General features: G+C 41.2%; 1 long non-coding RNA gene across 1 annotated transcript; it reads right to left on the bottom strand.

The window, feature by feature from the left end:
* Positions 1-4,803: 4,803 nt before the first annotated feature.
* LOC138511775 (uncharacterized) lies at positions 4,804-21,538 on the bottom strand. The gene is made up of 2 exons (XR_011280679.1): positions 21,455-21,538; positions 4,804-10,126 (listed from the first exon to the last, which is right to left on the bottom strand). It is a non-coding gene; the product is annotated as an uncharacterized lncRNA (long non-coding RNA).
* Between the last annotated feature and the right edge of the window lie 86 nt (positions 21,539-21,624).

Genomic DNA, 21,624 nt, shown 5'->3' with positions numbered 1-21,624 from the left:
TTTTTAGAATTTTAAGCAAGTTATTTTGTGCAACAGAAGCAGTGGTAGTGATACAAAGTACCCAAAGTTTGCAAGCATCGGATGAGAAAACAAGAAGGTCAAGCCGGAAGGACATAGCAGTGGGTACGGATTGAGTTCAGCATGATGCAGAAAAGAACCAACTAGGGACAAATTGCAGTAAGACAGCTGGTAATCCATTCAGGGATGGCCAGGATGAAGGAGGGAAAGGAGACAAAGATTAGAGTGTCATCAGCAAAGAGGAGGCAGTGAAAAATAAAGGATAAGATGAGGCTTCCTAGGGCAGAGTTGTAGAGGGTAAAATGCAGAGGTTCAAGATTGATCCTGTGGAAGGCCGACAGTGAAAGGGTTGGGGGTCAGAGGTTTGTGAGTTCTAGGCAATTTAAAGGATCAACATTCAAGGTAGGAGGTGATCTAGATGAGAGCAGATTTACAGAACCCAAGATCCTGAGTGAGGATGAGAGAGGAGTGGTCAACAAATGTCGGAAGTGGCAGAGAGGTTCAAAAGGATTTGCACAGAAGGGAGTTTGGTGAGCATCAGAGATGAGATAAAGTTGAGACATGCATGAGTGCAATCTCTGGAATCTTTCCTGTGGAAGCCGGATTAATGTGGATCTCCAATGCCATTATCCTCAAAGTACTTAATGATCAAAAACCACCTGCTCAAGGTTTGAATCAGGCTCAATCCAGCAATGAATGAAGCAAATTGTGAATGGTGGGCCTGACTCTATCCACCAGTGTCCCTTTCCTCTCCACACACCAACCTCACATGGCTCAATACCATTCTAATGATGTGCAGTTCCACACGCTTGAATTTGATTGACATGCAAACCCCTTGAAGAGATCTGCAGTGAGACTAACCCTGTTCATCAGAGTTGGCATGCTATTCTGGAGACCAGTTCTTGTGTGACTGAACTTGTGACAATGTCTTCCCATTTGGTGTATTCTCTTGAAGCCTGTGCATCAGCTCTGACTACAGACATGTGTGGTCTGTTCATCACCATATAACACTGCAGGTAGGTGCATCTGGAAGTATTTTACGAGATGTTGTGCTACACTCCAAGGATTTGGGTTGAGAGCTGAAGTAGTTATGAATGTCTTCGAAGGTTTTCTTCTGCAGTTTGGTTTTCCTTTATTTTACAGCAACTTGGCGTTTGGCTGTACTTCTCGGGCCAGTATCTTTATTTCAGCCTTGCTGAAGTCTGGCTTTGTCCTGTCCCTCGGACTTTGTGTTTGGGTGCCTTCAGTGGTTTCATCTGTGTCAGTTGTGGATGTAGTGTCCTGTGCTGCAGTCATTATTTCACTCCTAATGGCTGGCTGCAGAGTTGCAGGGTGTTATTTTCCGTGGTAAAGAGGCCAGAATGGTGCCCGCCTCCATCATTGTAGTGACCAAAAAGTGCATCCACTACTCAGCTTGCTCTTAGATGCTGGTTGCATTACTTCCTGCATTTGACTGGGCATTTCACTTCCTCTGCATTGCTCCATGAAAATATAGGCTGCATGGAAATGATCTGCTCCACGCAAATATAATTTTGGTTCAGGGGCATGTCTAGCATAGTAGGGGTGATTGCAATGGTTTTAGGTGTTGCTGGGTCTTGTCCTCACAGCACATATATGGTTATTTTCTTGGTGCTACTGGTAATGTCTATTAGTGCTACTCGATTTGCAGGTGGACTTCATCAGCAGTCAAGTGTGGACCTGCACACTGACGTTTCCACTTATATGGGCCCCAAAACTGATTAGCAGGTATTGACGTTGAGCATGGATTGCTAGGCATATGGCCATTCATGCTTGGTTCTTTGGATAGCTTCAAGTGTGAGGGATGTGGCCGTGTATTCATCTGACTCAGGTAGAGTTGCAATGGGAGCCTCCCATTGGTTGATTCAGTGTAATAGCTTTGTTGTTGTCTACTGTGTGTCTGCATGGGTGGCCAGTCCCAGGCTACTTTGCCCCATGGATATCAATCTGCAGATTAATATTTATTTTCAAATGGATTGTGAGTGTAATTGTGTCGATATGAGCGTTATATGTGAACGTTCTGCAATGGAAAGTGCACCCAGGAAGGGTGGTATGGCTGAGGTGCTCACAGGGGTGGTGGTTGGCATATGCCCCCTTGCCAGAGCTCAACTGCATCCATTGTGCTGCTTTGAGGAATTTGACGCTCCGCACGGGGAGTGTGCGTTCGCCTGGCCTTTTTTGAAGTTTTGTAATGAAAATGAATGATGGGAAATCAATCTCAGAAAATGTGTGGGACTAATCCACACACATTTTCCTCTGCTCACCACACAACAAACACATAGGGCCTCCTTAGGACCCTGGCAGTAGCCGTGCCCTTATTAAGGGCACGGCTGCCACCGGTAATTAATTTTTACCAGGTCCATGGAATGGGCAATTACTCAGCAAGAGACATCCTTCCTGGTAGCTTTCCGCCACTGTTTCAACGTGTGGATATCTTCTGAATAGCTGCCTAAGTGCATATCATCTTTCATACAGTCTACGTGGTATGGATATGTCGCATAAACTTGTGCAAGGGTTCCCAATTGTGGCTTCTCATCTGTCTTTCCAATAATGTGTTTGATGTCTAAGGATAATGTGTCCACTTATGCATCTATGTTCCTCCCTCAACCAGACTCTGCGCCTCCTCTTCTGCAATTCTGCTACATCTTCTCCAATCATCTTGTCATATTTTCTTTTCTTTGGAACTCACATTTTTATCACCACCCTCAGGTGGCCAGCATTCTTTGTGTGTTCATCCACACTACAGGTCATCAAATGACAATCTCCTGATGGTGTACAAAATATCCATCGTCCCACATATTTTTTCCGATACTGGGAATAATAGAACTTTGTTCCTGGAGGTGCAAGAGAACTCTTCTTTATATTTTCTTGGGTATCTTCTTCTGTTTGCATCTGTTCTCCAGTGTGCTTGTTAATGTCAATCATTATTTTCGTTTAATAGCTTTCTTGGCTGTTTTCTGGCATTGTCCCAAGATGATCCTTATGAGACAGAATCCCAAGATTACTAATAGTAATATTTCTCCAAGTAGTTTAAAAGCATTTGCCAACCAAGATGGAATTGATCCAATCAATGCTGAAAACCAGTGGTCTCCTGCTTTTTTATCAGCTTCATCTTCCATCTGTGTATGCAAAGTCACCAGCATCATTATTTCCTTTTCAGAGTCACATTTTCTCCATCATGAGAAGGTGTAAATGTACAGCAAGAATGTCTGACCTTGGCATACACTCTTCCTTCCATTGCTGTTATCTAATCCAGAACATACCTGTTCTGGAGAGTAGTCAGCATGATGGCTCTCAACTCTTCCTTTATTGCATTGAATCCTTTTATTGTTGCATTGATCGTCTGCAACAGCTCCCATCTTGTAATATGGATCCACTTGGCATTCACTGCAACTTGAAGTCCTGGTGTGAATATAGATGTCATTGTCATGGCAGTCTTGTTGAATAGTTTGTACTCATCTGGAATGTTGTCATAATCCTCTATTGGTTTTGATGAGAAGTAATTCTCTCTCTTTAAAATGAAGATGAAGTGATCTCGTAATTTTGTTATATGCATTCATTTTTGGGAACTCTTCAATATTGATGTCATTTTGGGAATCACTAGTGCTGGGACATGTACATTTACTATGGAGCACACTCCCCCCCAATCCTTAGGCAACTGCATGTAGGCTCTGGATCCACAAGCCCAATATCGATCCATCAGGACTGCAGTTCCTCTATTAATTCGTGGAACTTCAATTGTTTCTCCACATCCTTTGTTCTTTCCAACATTGACCTTGCCGTCGTTCTTGAAGCAGGTTGTTGCATTCTTCACTTGAAATGTATGCACTGGTCCTGCTTCGTTCTCAACCCAAGTTAGTAGTTTTGCATGCGTGGCCCATGATTCTAGGCATTCATCATTCACCTTCTGCACCTTGCATATTGCTTCTTTCTTCAATAGGTGCACAGGTCATGCTATTAGGACATCTTCCCATCCAGTGTTGGTTGCTACGCGCCCATACACCAACAGCTATGTCCTTTCCCAACATCCTGGCTCTTCTGATTGTTCAGCCATGTCTGAGCAATTCATTCTCTTCATATCAACAACTTGTATCTTCTCTCCAAATTGGGATGGATACATGTTTTTTTTGTTTGCCCACCCTAATCCACTCTCCTTCCTTTTAGTCTTTACATATGTATCTTCATATGGAAAAGTCTGTCTCAGTTGCCATCTTTAAGTTGCCCACTTCCCTTCAATTTGGCCTCTCATAGTGCAGGTTGCTAGATGACTGAGACATTTTGTATCGTGTGGGGACATTTCTCTTGCAATAAATGTTCTTGCCACTTTCATGGCATACAGCATTAAGGAACAGACATAGCAACTTTCTTCTGATGTCCTCTCTCCCACCTCTTTCATGTGCTGATACCATGTGTTATTTGCCTAATGAGCTGATTTATCTAAGTATGAGTTAATACATTCATTATCTACCCCAGCATCTCTCTTTACTCAGGAAAAGGTTTTTTTAATATCAGAACGTAATGGGGTGCTTGGTTGGGACGTCTTCTTTTCAGTTTTTTCAATGCTTTTAGTATCTGTGAATGCCAATGTTATAAGGAGAACTGTCAACATGAAAATACCACAAAACATTCCAACAATTATCTTACATTTGGTACATATCTTTTCTGGGGCTACAGTTCTCACCTCTTCGAACATTTTCATTGTCACCACTTTATGTTTAATATATTACTACATTCTTCCTCTCCTCATGATGCTTGAAGACCTGGGTGTCAGGTATAATATTTATTTATTTATTTATTTATTTATTGTTTTTAATTCAAAAGAACTTCTACAACAGTACAACATTTTCCAAATAATCAAACATCAACAATATCAATTCATCAACAAAAACATTCATAAAACATACAAAATTACCTTTTTTGTTCAGTCAACCCTACGCAAAACAATTAGCTATGACTTTATCATCTCATTCCAAAGTTTACAGCATTTACCCAAATGGCAGCTTAGACATCTACTAACATTTTCTTAAGGTGTAGGCATATATCTTTCACCATCAACGGCAATTCATAAAGCAAAAAAATTGAAAACCATCAACACATTGATAAGGCCACAATCCATACCTGGTATAATGCAATAATCAGCTTTTCAGATGATGTATTTAAATATAATTTCCAAAAATGAATGGTGGTAACAGAATCAAAGTGATGGAAAAAACCACTATTCCTACACCTATTACAGTGATTCAAGTTCGGAACACCCAGTTAATATGTGCCTCACAGTTTCCAAATTACTCTCAAAATTGCACATATACGACACATACGTTGATTGGATGCCAATTTCCATTGGGTTCCGTGTGTAGCTCTAACTGACAATTGGTTAAGCCGCATTAATAAACGAAATCTGTGGACATCAGGACACAGACATCTAACTAGATACATCTGGGGACAACAATACTTGTAAACAATGCCCTCCAAATACATATAGTTTCGAAGTTTAATCAGATTGCAAAATTATCTTCCCAATCTCTCATCTGTGATTTGTGTTTAAAGGCCCTTTTAATGGCCTTATATCTACCACAGGCTGATTGTTCCAGAGACCAATTGAGGGCAGCATAAGAGTTCTTAAATGGTACATCATATTTCTTGGCTTGGATATTTGTTGTTGTAAGGTCAATGCCATTTTTCCCAATAATTCTGAGCATTTGACTAACTGGATGGCATAATGCCTTCAAAGGTAATAGATCTCGGTGGCACTGTATTATGGCTTTTAGGGACATTAAAGCGAACTCCACTCTTATGTATTTTATGGGACACGATGGAGGAAGATTCAAGATGGTCCACCAAAAAAAGCCCTCAATCTTGTCCAGCCATAATAGATTTTCAATCGTGAGGACTTCAAGTCCATAGGCTGGGACAGGAATAAAACCCTGGGGGTATAACAACATAATTCCCTTCAGAGTGTAACCAGCATATTGGGAGACATAGTTTCGCACAAGTAATGTAATTTGTCTGGCTCGTTTTGTTTTACTGTCAATTAGAGATGAATAGACAGATCTACAATCCATGTGTACTCCAAGAAACCTGTAACATTTGGTGTATTCTATTGTTCCCCAGCTTACTTAATTCCATAGCAGGCCTATGAACCTTCCTGGATGTAATTAACACAGATTTTTATCTTTTTAAGGTTGATAGTGATGTCATGTTCAGCTGAGAAACTCCCCAATGCTTCAAATATTGCTTTCATGTCTATTATTGTGTGATCAACTATCACAATGTCATCCGCATAGAGTAATGCTGTGACCTTGGTAGTTGTGAATCTTTCTGGACTATGGCATTGTCCTTCTAATCGTCTAAGCAAATCGGCAATATACAGATTGAAGAGGAGTGCCGCCAGGAGGCAACCCTGTTTGACACCTGTGTTCATTTTTATTTGGCTAGATAGATGGCCATCACTATCAAGCTGTGTGGTTTTGATGCAGTTTAATTAGTATCTTTATCAACCAGGTAGGGCACTTGAGAGAGAGCGCAAAATCTGCCATAACTTGTTTCGATTCACCCTATCGAACGCACAGCTAAAGTCAACAAAAGTGACATATGTAGAGGGATTAGGTCACTGTTTGGCACTGGTAATGATGGCGTCTAAAAGTCTGATGTTATACATAGTACTAGACCCAGCCGAAAACCAGACTGAAAAGCGTGAAGTATTTGATTATCATCAGCCCAGGTTTGCAGAAGGTTCAAAACTATGGCTGCAAATATCTTACTAGTGTGTCAAGTAAAGAGAGTGTTCCATAATTTTTGGGTTAGTTCTAAAACCCGCCTTAAACACTGGGATCTGTATAGATGTAGTCCAAGATTCGGGTATACATTTTTCTCATTGCACACCTTTTTAAATAGAATCATAAGGATAAGGGACCAGAGTATCTAGTCTTGTTTAACAACAACAGAGCCGAGACCGTTGGGTCCTGGTGCTCTAGAATTTTTAAGCTTGCTTATGATGTTAGAGATGTCACCTCTACTGAACTTCAACGGCCAAGCCTCTGTGGTACAGACATTAATTTCCTCAATCTGTCCATCATGCATGTTTTCCGTGATATATTCACTCCAACTCAATTCACCTATCGCATTCAGGGGTTGAGGGAGGCTATTACCTCTAACTTTATTCTGTACTCTCCATATCTGCTATCACCTTTTTGTAGGGTTCCTATTAACATTTGCGACTTGATGTTCATTTTTCCAAGACGGTGCTGTATGCTCCATCTTCTATATATGTTGTTCATACGTTTTCTTCGAGTAATATATTCATCTCATGTAATGGGAAGTTTTTTTAACCTCCAGAGTTCACAGCAATGAACTCACCTCCCAGCCACAACCTCCCTATCATAGGAATCTTTGGTAATTTTTCCTGTAGCAATAATGGGAATACCACGAGCAGAGGCAACTTCCATAAACCATTGTCTAATCAGGGACTCAATTTCATTGCAATTTAGATATGTGCAATCACGTATCAAATTGCCTATGAATTTGAGGATTCTTTTCTTCAACTTCTTGATTTTTATTTCATTCCATTTAATTTTTGTTCCACAGTTAGATACGCCAATATTTATTGGTCCATGTATAATGGGATCATTAAGCAACAAATTGATTTTTACTGAAACAAGGGAATGATCACTATTTGGGAGTACAGTAACCTCAAAATCACATATGTAGGCAAGGGCGGACATATTCCCACATATACAATTCAGGGTGGCAGATCTATCACCAATACTCCAGATACACTTTCCGGGAGTATCTCAGACAGTCCTACCATTCATGGACCACATCTCCCAATCTTTCATAAAGTTGGTCCAGGCTCTACCTCTGGCATTGCTCTTATATTTAATCATTAAATTTGTTTTGGTTATATTATCAAATGACCCCTTCATTGTCGATACCCCACATTCAGCATTAAAGTCCCCACCTATCATAACAACATCCTTCGCCTCAATCATCAACCAATTAGTTAGTATTTAATCAAGTGTGTCATGGATTTAATTAATTCATTCTTTACTAGGAGGATCATAGATGTTAATGATGAGCATATTGGGGGTAACTCTTTCTCCTTTTGCTTTAATTTGCACAACTAGACCGTAGTCATTGTCAGGGGTGAGAGGGAGTTCACTGGCATGAAAATCATGACAGATTCCAATTAGTAGGCCTCCAAAGGGACGGGCCTTCACCCCCTTTTTAGCCTGTCTTTCAAATATACAGTTGGTGTCAACATAAAGTCTTTCAAGAGCCAAGTTTCCGGTAGTACAAATACAGGGAATTTAACAAGTTTATCAAGAGAACCACCCAATCTTAAAAGATGAATGTTCCACAATGCAATCTTTATCTCTCACGGCTGGGATAATTCCAATTGGCTCAGCAATTATTTAAGCTGCTTCCACCCCGCTTGATTTATCGCTGAGCTTTCCGGTTGCACAAGCAGTGACGGCAAAGCCTTAGCTTTAGATGTACCACAATGTTCACAGGGATGGGAAGTGGGAGCCACAGGAATGACAATATCCAGTTCATATCCCAGGAAGTTCAGAGATTCCTCATGGGCATGGATAAGTGCAGCTGTTGCTGGTAATGGACAGTGGACAAGTGAAATCGCTCCAAACTGGTGTTTCAATGGTTCGACAAAGTCAAAATCACAAGATTTTAGTATTCGCAGGGCAGGTATCTTTATTTGTTTTGACATATGTCAAGCAATGAAGATCTATTTATGGGTTTCTTAGTACGCTTTTCCATTTGTTCACTTATAATGACCACTCTGTTATCAAGCATGTCTTTACAGTCTTTGCTACCTTTAGCATGAACTTCTACAGAGCCTACACCATCGCAAGCAGTTGTACATGATTTGTTCACACTAATTACATGGTTAACAGTCCGCCCTGAAACAAGAGATGACTCTGTAGGCATTTCCAGACAGCAGTCTAATACCGAAGCCAGACGATCCCTGAACTGGCTGCCTGTTAGGCACCGCGTTTCCTTTAAGATCTTGACCCTCACTTTTAAGTGTCTGACCCTTGCAACGCCCGTCTACAGCTCCGAATGCATCAAGCACTCGCTTAGTTCTCTCAACCAGGCTAAACTCATCCAAACCAGATTTCGCTTAGCCAAATTTGTGAAGACATTTGATTTCTTGGCTCAAGTGACCTGGAACTCCATCCCTTTGGATTGGAAAAAGGTCACATCTCTGGTAGACTTCAAAAAGAAGTTGAAAGCTTTTCTCTTTAGGTCCCCTTAGTTTCAGCTGTTCCTTTGATTGACGCTGTTTCCACTATCTTGTGATGTGTCTTTGTTTGTCCTTTATGTGCGCTTTGAGGCCTCTGGGTGATCTGGCATGTTATTAAGTATTTAAATAAATAAATACATATTAGTTCTTATCATTTTACTTGAAGTCATACATTTATAACAAAAACTGCAAAATGATTGCCAAAACAATTCTTAAAATGATGATGCCATTCTTTAGATCTCTGAAAAATGTCACAATGTTTGTAGTTCTTGGTATTAAAGCTGGATAAGATTGAAGTATACAAGAGAAAATAGCAAGTAAGAATGGGTGGGTGATTGGCAACATATAAGCTCAAATATTCTTTTCCTCTTTGATTATTTCATAGTTTTCTCTATTTCAGTCTAGAGAAGATGTTTCATGATTACTGCAGATTAATTAATCCATAAATCTATCCTAATCTAAAAGTGTTTTGCTCTCTTTACCCAAGTTCTTGACCATCGATCTTCTGGTCATTCTTTGTTGTTCTTCTCTTGCTTCACTGTGGGGACTTGCTTCACTGTGAATACTTGCTTCGCTAGGGACGGGTTCAGGAGAGGTCAATGTTGCTTTACTTTTATAAGGCTTGATATCATGCAGGTGGATCCATGCCCTTCTTCCTTTTAACTCCACCTCGTGTGTGCCTTCAAATCGAGGGGTACTCCAGGTGCATACAAATTTGTGTACTAACACTTCGTCCCCTATATAAACTTGTAGTGTATTTAATGCATTTTCCAAATTTATAGACAAATCGTCCTATTTGTTTACATTTGACCCCTCCTGTTGACGCTTGACCTGTTGAGAAACAAAAGACATGCTTTGAGTCATTGTTTTTAAATAATTGTTGATTCCCTCTCTTAGTGCCCTTGCTACACTGTGGGCATCAGTATTTGCCCTTGTTGAGGGCGGGAAGAGATAGGTGTTCTCATTTGGCGTCAAGTCACCAACTCATCCACACACTACAAACACACACATTTAGACAACATGCAGAGTCACCAACAGTCCAAATGGCAGATATATTGAGGCACGGACACCGCAGACAGCGATTTCCGATGTAGAAAAATAATCAACCATCACCAATAAGACCTTACATTCATTTGATTTTAAAATATGATACAGGCCTAATATGTCCATTCCTACTTGCCTCCATGCTTCTTCAGGAGGTTCAATCTGTGTGACTCATTGTTTCCTCACCTTGCAACTTTTATCTGATTTTTCACAAGGCCAGCAACCACATACCCTCCTTTCTAGCTGTAAGTCAACCCCTGGTCAACAATACTTTTCCCGAATCTTAGGTTTAGTCACTGTAATTCCCAGATGCCCTTCATGAGACAACATTATTAAATAATTATCTCTCAATATCACCGGAGGTATCAACTTTTGTCCACGTACCAATACTCTTGTTCCAATAATATTTCTTCTTTAAATACCCAAAATGGAATTAATGGTGTGTCCAAATTTACTTTTCTGGGACAAGCTACACTAGTTTACCCTATTTTCTGTCCTAATAATGTGTCCGACCTTGTCTCTCTACCCCATACCTATCTCAATCACTATACTGATCTCTCTATCCCATTCATCTTGTGATATTGATTACTGTAATAAAGCCACCATTTTTTCCTTGATAGAAATTCAGCCAAAATGATCATCATGCCAGGTAAATATCTTACTTGGGAATCATATTCTTGCAACTTAAAATGTATTCTTGCCAAATGAGGGGTAGCCTTGCTCATTCCCTTGATTGTCAATAATTCAACCAGCGGTTTGTGATCTGTACATATCACAAATGGACTGCCCCACAGATATTTGCAGAAGTAATTAATACCCAATACAAATGCTATTACCTCCTTTTCTATAACTGAATATGTTGCTTCTGTCTCTGTAATCACCGTGGATGCATGGCATACTATTCTTTCTACACTATCAGTCACCTGTGAGATAACTGCCCCTAACCCTCTGACAATGGCATCCGCAGTCAATTTGATGGCTTTGCCTTCTTCAAAGCTTCCTCGATTAGATACATTGCCTATCCCTTCCTTCATTTCCTTCCTAGCTTCTTCACATTCATTATGCCACTCAAATCCAACTTCCTTTTTCAATAACTTTCTTGTTGGCTAAGTGACACTTGCAAAATTCTTTAAAAATGTGTTATAATATTCAGCCAGTCCAAGAATGGCCTAACTTCATCCTTATTCAATGCATAGAAGCCTTCTTGATAGCCATCATCACATCATGTGTGGGCCTATACCCTTTGCCACTTGAAACATGTCCTTAATAGTCAACTTCGTCATTCCTCAAATTACATATATTTGTTTCAATCTTCAACCCTTTGTGTCTTAACTTGTTTAAAACTGTATTTAACCTGTTGTCATGTTCATCTTCCCCTTTTCTATGAATTAGAATGTTGTCTTTGTATAGCATCGCCGCAGAGATCCCCTTCAAAACATATGCCACGATTCTTTTAAACACCACTGCTGCAAATGCAAGCCGAAGTGGTATCCTGCAGTATCAGTATAATGCAAATGGCTTTATGAATGCTGTAAGTTCTTTGCATTCCTATGTCAACATAACCTGATGATTTGCCACTTATAAGTCTAATATTGTAAACAGATCAGTCCCTCACAAACAGCTTAATCTATCTCAAATAATAGCTATGGGATATTTATCTACTAACATATAACTATTCAGATCACTCAGGTCCACGCACAATCTCAGCTTCCCAGTTGTCTTAATGTCAGTTACTATTATCCATTCTGATGATTCAATAATTTATATCACTTCCTCTTTCTTCAGTCTGTCCAACTCTGCTTCCACCCTTTCTCGGAGTGCCAACATTATTTTCTCGATTTTTGATTTGACAGTTTTGCTCCAGGCTTCAGGATAATTTTGTGCACATGCCCCTTCAGGCTTCAGGATAATTGTGTGAGGATAGCCCTTGAAACATGCTATGCCTATTTTAAAAATGTCTGGGAATGCCTTTTGTTCCAAGTCTTTCTCATTTTGAATACTCAATACCAGTCTGATTCTTTGCAGGGATCCCATTATATTTTATTTTAAGTGTTGCCAGATCTATCCATCCATGAATCTCAATTCCATTCCTTGCCATGTATATTTCTATTTCTGCAGTTCTGCCTTTGACTTCAATAATTGATCAAACAATCCCAAAACATTGATGCAAGATCCTTTAAACCCACCGGGGTTTCTTATGTCCGACTGTGAACAGTCCTCATGCTTGTAGTACTTCCCATTTATTCAAGGTTATTATCGTACATGAGGAGCAATTGTTCACCATCATTTTTACTTTCTTGCTCCCTAATATGATCATGACACTTGGACACTTTCATTTTAAAATGTTGTAACTATCATTAATCTCTCATCTTCTGAGATACTCTCACCCATCACCACTGCAATTTTCCTCTTGTTTCTACACACCACAGCATAATTGCCCTTCATGTTGCAAATGGCACATTTCTGGGTTAGTTCAGGGCAGTGTTTTGAGTGGCAAAGAGACCAATTCTACCACACCTATGATATGTGTTCCTGTTCAGTTCAATTTCATCATTATTTTTACTTTCTTTCCATGTCTCAGTGTCTTTGTTTTGTTGTCATTTTTTGATCAGACCGATTTGTGTTCCTGTTCTTTCTTCCTCATTCTTTATGTTTCCATTTTTTTCCTGATTTGCTTCTTTCTTCTTGGTCCTGATTTCTTTGAAAACCATTTGTGTGTGTTCTATTTTCTTTGCAATTACTTTGCTTCTGCTAGTTTCGGGTTCCACAAATCCACAGTCTTTCCTGTATATTAGAGTTGTTTGTGTGTATTCTAATTTGATCTGTAATTAATTATTCTGTGGTAATGTCTGTTCCAAATCTTCATGGAAGGGCTAACGATTTGAGTACTAAGACTAACTCCTCTATATTTCTTCTGGTCTTTGAATTCTCGAATTGAAGTTTAATCTATTTATTCCCACCTTCATTTCTGGATCTTATTACAAATCCAATAGTTTGATAAATGTTGATGTTCATCTAAATCTACTGCATCTGGAATGTTCAATGCTGATAGGTCTCTATACTTAAGCTGACATTCTAGACCTAGTGTGTGTAACAATACTGATTTCTTCTTCACAGCTGTCAACCCATCATGCCCTAATACTTCAAGATACTTTCTACAATATTACTTCCATTCAATCCATCGAATGGAAGGTTGTCCTTGGTTATGTACATTTTTTGCCAGAGGGTGGACTGTAATTGATGGCATTGTTTGTTCAATCTCTGTTCCTTAGTAATTCATCTGAATTGTCCTCCTTTTGTTTTATGTGCATTGGATTTCACTAATAACTCAGTTGTGTGTATTTTCTTAACATTTGTTTAGGCAACGTTACAATGTTTTCATTAGGTTACCTAGGCAACAGTTCCCATTTTTGAAGTACTTTCTCTGTTTCTTTTGATTGCAATGCACGAAATAAGGTGCTTTCCTCTAGTGCACGGTTCAACTGTTTCAAGGCGCTGCATGCAGGTAGACATGAGACTTATGAGCCAATTACAGCAGCCTTTTTTAATATTGTATTGGTGTAGTTTATCAACTTGTCACTACTGCGCTACAGCTCCTACCTTATCATTAAAGGCTGAATTGTTGTGAGCGTGAACATTGGCTGTGCTGTGGGTCCTTCCTCACCATGCTGGTTCTCCCTGCAGGTGACCAGTCGCCGAAACGTACTGTGACCTCGCCCAAAATGAGAGGCGATTGAGCCCGAAAGGTACTATTATTTCTTTAATGGTTTACAGCTGTGGCATCTTCCGCTCTCCAAGCTGCTCTTCTCTAGAGTGTGGAACGTGAGCCTGCAGACTGTATCACACCACATTGCTCGGACCACTGAGACATTCCCAGCAAGGGAATACTGGGAGTTAAAATACTACATGCTTCCTCGTGTCTGCCTGAGACAACATGCAGCATTTGTTTGGCTAATTTGGAGACGCATGCACCACCTAACAGGCAAAACTGAAAAAGATTACCTATCAAGCATAAAATGTGCATTCATTTATTGAATGTAAATCAATATTTGTTTTCAGGTGACCGCTTCCGATACGGAGCTCCTATCATCATAACATGACCCGATGCAAAGTAACTTATATAACTTTTTATTTTATTTTGTGTGTTTCGGTTACAATCAAATCATATGCCTTTTTACAAAAGTCAATGCATTTGGAAAATATCCAATACAGTTTCAGCCATCATACGTTTAGTACATTATAAAAATATAGCGTAGCAAAATTAAATTCACATAAAAGTGGGAAATGTAGGTGTACTCTCATAATGTCTATCTATTTGTCCTTTACTTCACACCATTATATTTGTATAAGATTGTCGTTAAAAGTTTTTCAGAGCAGAACGGAAAGCAGGATAAGAATCAATAGAATGAAAAGAAAGAGGGAAAGAATTCCAATTAAGAAGGGCAATCAGTTAAAAAGAACGACAACGTGATTGCGCACTGGGCGGGCAAGAAACTGATAATAAACTGAGAGATTGTGAATGAAGAGATCGAGGAGGTGCATAGAAAGACATAAGAGAAGCAGGATAGATAGATGCAAGGCCGTGAAGAGATTTAAAAGCCATACAAAGGAAATTGAATTTGAGTCATGAGTGAAAAAAGAGCAATCCTAGAGATGATACTGAGGCAGAAATTGAGTCACATGGAGGGAGAGAATAGAGAAGACAAACTGAATAGTTCAAAATAGACTTATGGGTGGTTAGACGAGAAAAAGGAAAACCAAAGAGTAATGTGGAACAATAAAACAACCTTGAGAAAATAAGCGAGAAAATTAGAAGTTTAGTGGCACAGAAAGTAAGAAAGAACCTGACCTTACGAATATTAAACAGATGAAAGCGGCACGAACGACAAGAAATACTGATAGGATGAGAGAAAGATCATTCAGAGTCAAGATAGAAACCAAGTTTACGAGCTGTGAGGAAAACAGGGGGAAGTGTAGGTGGAAACAGAAAAGAAGAGGGAGGGGAAGGAGAGGGAATAGTAGAGGCTGGAAAGAAGAAAACTTCGGATTTAGAAGCATTAAATACCTGTAAATGATTGGACATCTATGCTTCAATAACTGAGAGACAGGCTGACGGATTTCAGTGAATGATAAGAGTGAAAGAGCAGAAAGACAGAAAGAGTTTGGTGTCATCAGCATAAAAGTGATGAGATAACCCAAAAGAGGAGATAATAGAAGCAAGAGTAGAAGCATAGAGAGATATTGCAACCACATTCAATGTAATCAGAGTTGTCAGCCAAAATCTTGATAGAGCTAATGATCGCTCTAAACGTTGCCCCTATAAACATATTAACCAAACATATTTGTAACATTTAGCATTGTGCACACAAAGTTTCTAAAGTACCATATTCATTCTTGAATCAATGCAGGACCATATAAATATAAATTTGTTAAAGTTTGCATCACATCTGTTAATTTACAAAAACGCCAGTGTCATTGGTGACTATCTAATCCTATTCTAAGACCAAAGACCTCTAACGTATCCAGTGCATTAATTCTATAATTTATCAAAATGTGTTGTAATGGTTTGTTAGGAAAAACTCTAATATGTCTTAATATATGTCCGATGCGTGAAGGAAATACATAGTGGTCCGAAATCTTCATATAATTTTGCACCATTAGCCAATTATTCTATCGATTGCATAGTTTATCTTATATTTTCATATAGGATAAATGTACCTCTAAAGGCAATTCTAAACCTTTAAAAAAATCATTTGTCTCTTTATAGATGCCCAACTGTTTAGAGTCTTTAGAATATGGTTTACATCTCCTTTTTGTGTGTTAAATATCTTTAAATAACAACCAGCAGATCCTATCTTAACCAGGGTACACAATGACAGCAGGTTAAATTCAATCTGCAAAAGAAGCATTTAGGTACTTCTGGGGCAACCCTAATGTTGTCTGCCAGAAATGTCCTTTTATCCTAGCTAATGTCTTTTTAATATTTGAGGTGAGGGCTTTTAGGCCATATGTAACTCCGGGTATTCATTTTTATGTAAGATGATGATAGGTACTAGCGAGTATGCAAAATATTTTTTATCAATGCCTCATATATAGGCCCTCTGCCCTTTTGCTTTATTTACTCTGATGATCGCGCGTGTACCTCAAGGCACAAATATTTAAATTGATCGACGACTCTAGCGGTCTATTATCTATCCACCATTGAGTTCTAAAATGACTGAGGTAATCATTTTCAATGAGCTGTAACGTATGATAAATGTGTAGAAGCCTTGCATAAGGCTGGTATGCATTTATCTTACATCACAGCTCATTTCCAACGATATGATATGATATGACATTTATAACACGCTTAAAACCCAGTGGTTTTTAAGCGCAGACCCGGGGATAGAACCCATGTTGCTCTTTGTCATCTGGTTTCCAAGGCGAGTATGTTGCCTTTGAGCTATCCTCCCAAGTCTATGATGATTTGTAGAGCACAGGGGAGGGGTGAAATGTAACTTGCATTTCCGCCTCCCCCCCTTCCACTTTGCCATACAAATCCTCCAGCATATGCACCTGCGTGCGTTTTCATGCAGGTGCAAATGCTGGCGATCTGTTTGGGGTCCTGCTGCTTTATGCCCCAGCAAAAAGCAGGCAGACCCCGTAAGGATCCATTGTAAATGCTGTCTGCTGTCAGCATTTACTTAATTTGCATGCTGGAGTGCAAGAGGAGGGTGTTAGGCAGAATTATATGCAGTACCCTTTGAGTACACCACACACAATTAAGACTACAAGTGACAGTACAAGTTCACCTTTGGTACAAGCCTGTACTACACAGTAGAGTGGTAGCGATGGCTGAGCAGCCAGACTTATCTCAAGAGTAAAGTGAGCAGGATCAATAGTTATACAAAGGACAACAATTACTATGATTCAAACAAACACTGACTCAAGGTTTCTGAGTAAAAGAATATATATTTATTTACACATCAGTTCTAAAACATTTCACTATTATCAAGCAGTTGAAAAATCACAATCTTAATACACTACACCACACCCAATCGATTTTGGACAAGTTGAGCTCAAAATGAAGCGTGACCAAAATGGCACTCCAGTAATTTAAAAGGGAGGGAAAGACAAAGTTAGACAAAAGTTGAGCAGCACCAACAAGTAAGTCAGCAGGGCAATCTAGAAAAAGGAACTACAGTGAGGATATCATATCAAGGTGCCTGGGCCAAAGTCAGTGGACCAAAGTCTTTGCAGAGGATCACACAGTTCAGGGTAGTTCTCGGTTAAGTCTTTGCCAAGAGTTCAGAACGAAGTTGGTCGGACGAAAAGTTACTTTAAAGAATAGAGAAGGACAAGCCCTGGGATTGGCGATAGATTTCAAACACTTTCACAGCGGTTGGACGAAACGAACAACCGGGTTAGCACAGTACCTTTAGAGCAGAAGAATGCTGCAGCTGAGGCAAAAGTTCTTGGCAGGTCCTGCAGGCTCATGGTTCCTGAAGCGACTGTCAGACTGACAAGAAGGAGAAAGACTTGAGGGTCCTGCACTGCCCAGGGATGAAACCAGCAGCGGAGCAAAACGACAAATAAAAGGTGCACTCCTTAAAACCCAAGCAGGGTCTGTCCTGGCTATCCGGTTCACTATAGCTGTGCACAGAATATTTGAGCAGAGGAGGGAGGCCTGGCTTGCAGTTTGGCGAATTGGTTGTTCCCACCAGCTCAAGGGGAGAAGATTCCTTGCATATCTTCCCTTTCGTCGAAGTTTGGAGATTCTGACCCGTAGCAGGGCTTCACCGGGAGGTTCAGTCATGGTAGAGGTCCTCTTCTGTCAGCTTCTCTTCGATTCTTTCGATCCAGTGGCGACTCTGCCTTCTCAGTACCAGAGACCTGCTTTTTATGCAGTTTTCTCCCATTCACACAGCCTGGCTGTCAATCACACAGCAGGGTGGCTGTCCTGGCGGGACAGTCACACAGTCAATCAAACAGGAGTGCGACTTGGGTTACCAAGGGAACCCATGGCAGGGTTCCTAAAACCCCTCAATCACATCCTGCCTACCAAGACTTTGAGGTGCCTAAGGAGGGCTTCAGTGCAGAAGCCTGCCAAAGGTCTGCGAACAAAGGGACCAAACCTGGTTTGGCGCGCAGAGTAAAACACAAGAAAGACCTTTACAAAAAGAAATGGGGAATAAACCAAACTGGAACCAAATAAAAGTAAATGTGGTCCAGCGGATTTAAGTTCGAGGCTACTAAGGTAGCCTAAAACAATACCAAGGCTATTTAAAATAACCTCGGTAGGAAAAATAGGGTAGATACCACTGCCACCAGCCAAATCTTCAAGAAAAGGGAACGAAACAATGTTCCATTGGAGACAGGCAAAAAGGGATAACTATTAACCCTTTCCAGTACTCTACGTAAGATAGTTTGTACTGGGTCAGTGGTTTTAAAGAGACTAATAAAGTCACTGGCAACTTTACATGTTCTGGGAGACAGTAGTCAGTCCCAGAAAATGGGTTCTGAGTGGGGAAGTGTAAAAAGACAACCCTGTGTCACTGCACTGAAGGTGCCGTGTAACATATAGGGCCTCATTACAACCCTGGCGTTAAGGGGTTAACGGCGCCGTAAAAGGCTGCGGTGCCGTTAAACCCTTAACGCCCGATTCACACTTTAACGCCTGCTTTTTGCAGGCGTTAAAGTCCAACCCGCTAAGTGACCTTGGTGCTAATTACGGCACCGTAATGTACGGTGCCGTAATTAGCGCCTTCCCCATTCCCATTGAGCCCTATGGGCCAAAAATGGGAATGGGGAAGGGGCCATGGTGAATGGGGAATTACCGCCCCGCCAAACTTGGAATGGGGCGGTAAATCCGCCATCCACCATGGCGGAATCCGTCATGGGCCATGGTGCTAATAGCACCATGGTCCAACGCCAGGGTTGTAATGAGGCCCATAGTAAAAAGATGATGCCTATGGAGTAGGTGAGGCTCCACAGTCTTTGAACACAAAAATGTTAAACACATGTAAGAGTGGGAAAAAAGGCTCACACTCTCACCAGGTGAAAAAAATAAATCCTAAAAATCCAGTAAAGCTGCTGAGGGACTCAGTAGGTAAGGGAAATTTGCCATTTTGGAGAATTCTCCCTAACAGAGGGCAAGAGTCCTGTTGTCCTCCTTTTTGCACTCCGCCATGCACATTTCGAAAATGTGGTGGTGGTGAGTTGTTTGCAATGACGTTTTCACATAACAGCTCTGCGCCATCAAATTACGAGCTCCAAGAAAATGAGCTCCTGGGGAGTTTTTTATTTGAACATCCCATAACTTTAGTTTCCAAGCGTTCATTGTTAAGTGTTTTTTTTCTAGCGTAATGTTCGAAAGATTCCAAAGCATGCTGTAAACCAACTGCTGTGCGATCCAATCAAATTAAGTCATCTGCCTATGATACCATTGCAGCTGGGTGTCGCCAAATTTGGTTAGAAACATGCTTGCGTTCTAGCAGGCCGTTTCCAGGTCCGACAAAGACATATTAATGGCAATATGCATTATTATTATGGATGTAAAAGGATGTTTGTTTTCAGGCGACTGCTTCCACTGCACAGCTCCTTTCATTGCGGCATGATCCAACGCAAAGTGATATCCCTGCCCATCACTAGGATCCCTAAAAAACTCACCCCTCTGCTTACACCTCTCACACTAAACACAACACAACCACACCTACACAGCACCACAAACCGCACGCCCTTCACTACACCGCAACAACGAAAGCAACCTCACATAGCCTCGCACAACAGCACATGACAACAACCCACCAAAAAATCTCACCTACGCTCAGCGAACGGTGTAAACCGAACTGAAGCTGCCAACAGCACATCACAGCTCTCTTGCGATTTTTTTCCTGCTCAGTCCTAACAAGTCACTGTACCCTCTGGCTTTTCAGATTTGCCAGAGAGCCAGGGACCACTCCGGCGGTGATAGCGCTTGGTATAAATATCCTTTAACATGACATAGCATAACATACACCTGGAGCCAAATTCCACAACCAATTCACTTCCCGATTGGCAAAAGGGATTTCTGGAGTTCGTGCAATGGCAAGCCATTAGCTCTAGCGATTCATTGTACACGGAAATAAGAACCAGGGGTGAAAAGACCCCTGGGCCATTCCCTCGTTTCGATTAGCCTATACACACATCTAACAAGTGCGCCTGATCTGGGGCACGGCTCCATGGAATGACTTATTGCTGTAGCTTTTCAGCGCTCAGCCCGACGGCTCTCCCGCAATGAAGCCACGGTGCGCTGTCCAGACCCCAGGTGCTGAACCGGCGCGTTCCTGTCTTGCATCCAGAATACATCGGAATCTGGACCACTTGCACTCACTGCAAAACGGCCACAGTCACACAGTGCAGAAGGATATTCACTTGCCATGTGGCAAGTTATAAAATACACATATTTCCAAGATATGTCACGTGATATCCTCGGCTGCGCGTTTGCAAAAGCCATTCATCACTGGCCATTAGAGACGAAAAAATAGTATATACATAGCCATTTGTCGCGTTTGGATATTTCGTTAACAATATGTGCGGACGACCATACTGCATACAACCAACTCCCTCCGCCCCCCCCAACAGGCTCAAACAGGCACGCCACCTGTGGTGGCTGCCCGGGAGTTCGAGCATTTTTATTCAGATGGAGAGATTTGGACGACATGCGATCCCTGGGCTTGTAAATATGAGATAACTGGCAGCAAAGGCACACATGTACGTTTCCGATTAAATGAGTTACGGCGGAAAAGGCAGGATGTGGCTGCGGGGCAGAGAGCGGCCTGTCAGGCGGACATTAATAGCCCGGGAGAGATCATTAGACGGATCAGGCTCCAAGAACACTGGAGAGCGGAGCGGGTTAATGCAGGGCGCACTGTTTACCGTCGCAGTGCAAACATGCACTTTACGTATGTGAGTTATGGCTTAAAAGCCAGAACGGTTGAGTGGCGCCGCTGCAGATGGAAGGAGCATGCATTTTTCAGGAAGCAGGGCGCCTTCCTTGACGAGGCCGGCCGGCTCCGTGAAGAGCAACACCGTGTAGATTCTAAGCCCGCTGCTTTTTTTAGCATATCAACCCCCTCCCACCCCCCTCGGGAATACCTAATAGATCGAAGCCCGTCCAAGTGGTGGGTGTGACGTGGGTCTCCGGCTTTCGTCGGCGTGACGTGGAGGCCTTCATTAGCATCCAGCCCTGCAGGGGTGTTTTGGTGCTATCCAGTCCAGAGAGGAGCCACGCTCAGAGGAGGAGGGGATCGGCGGCTGCGCCTCTT

This window comes from Ambystoma mexicanum, chromosome 6p (assembly GCF_040938575.1).
Source record: "Ambystoma mexicanum isolate Mex_15411 chromosome 6p, UKY_AmexF1_1, whole genome shotgun sequence".
In the NCBI taxonomy this organism is placed as follows: domain Eukaryota; kingdom Metazoa; phylum Chordata; class Amphibia; order Caudata; family Ambystomatidae; genus Ambystoma; species Ambystoma mexicanum.
This window is presented reverse-complemented; position numbering and strand designations above follow the sequence as displayed.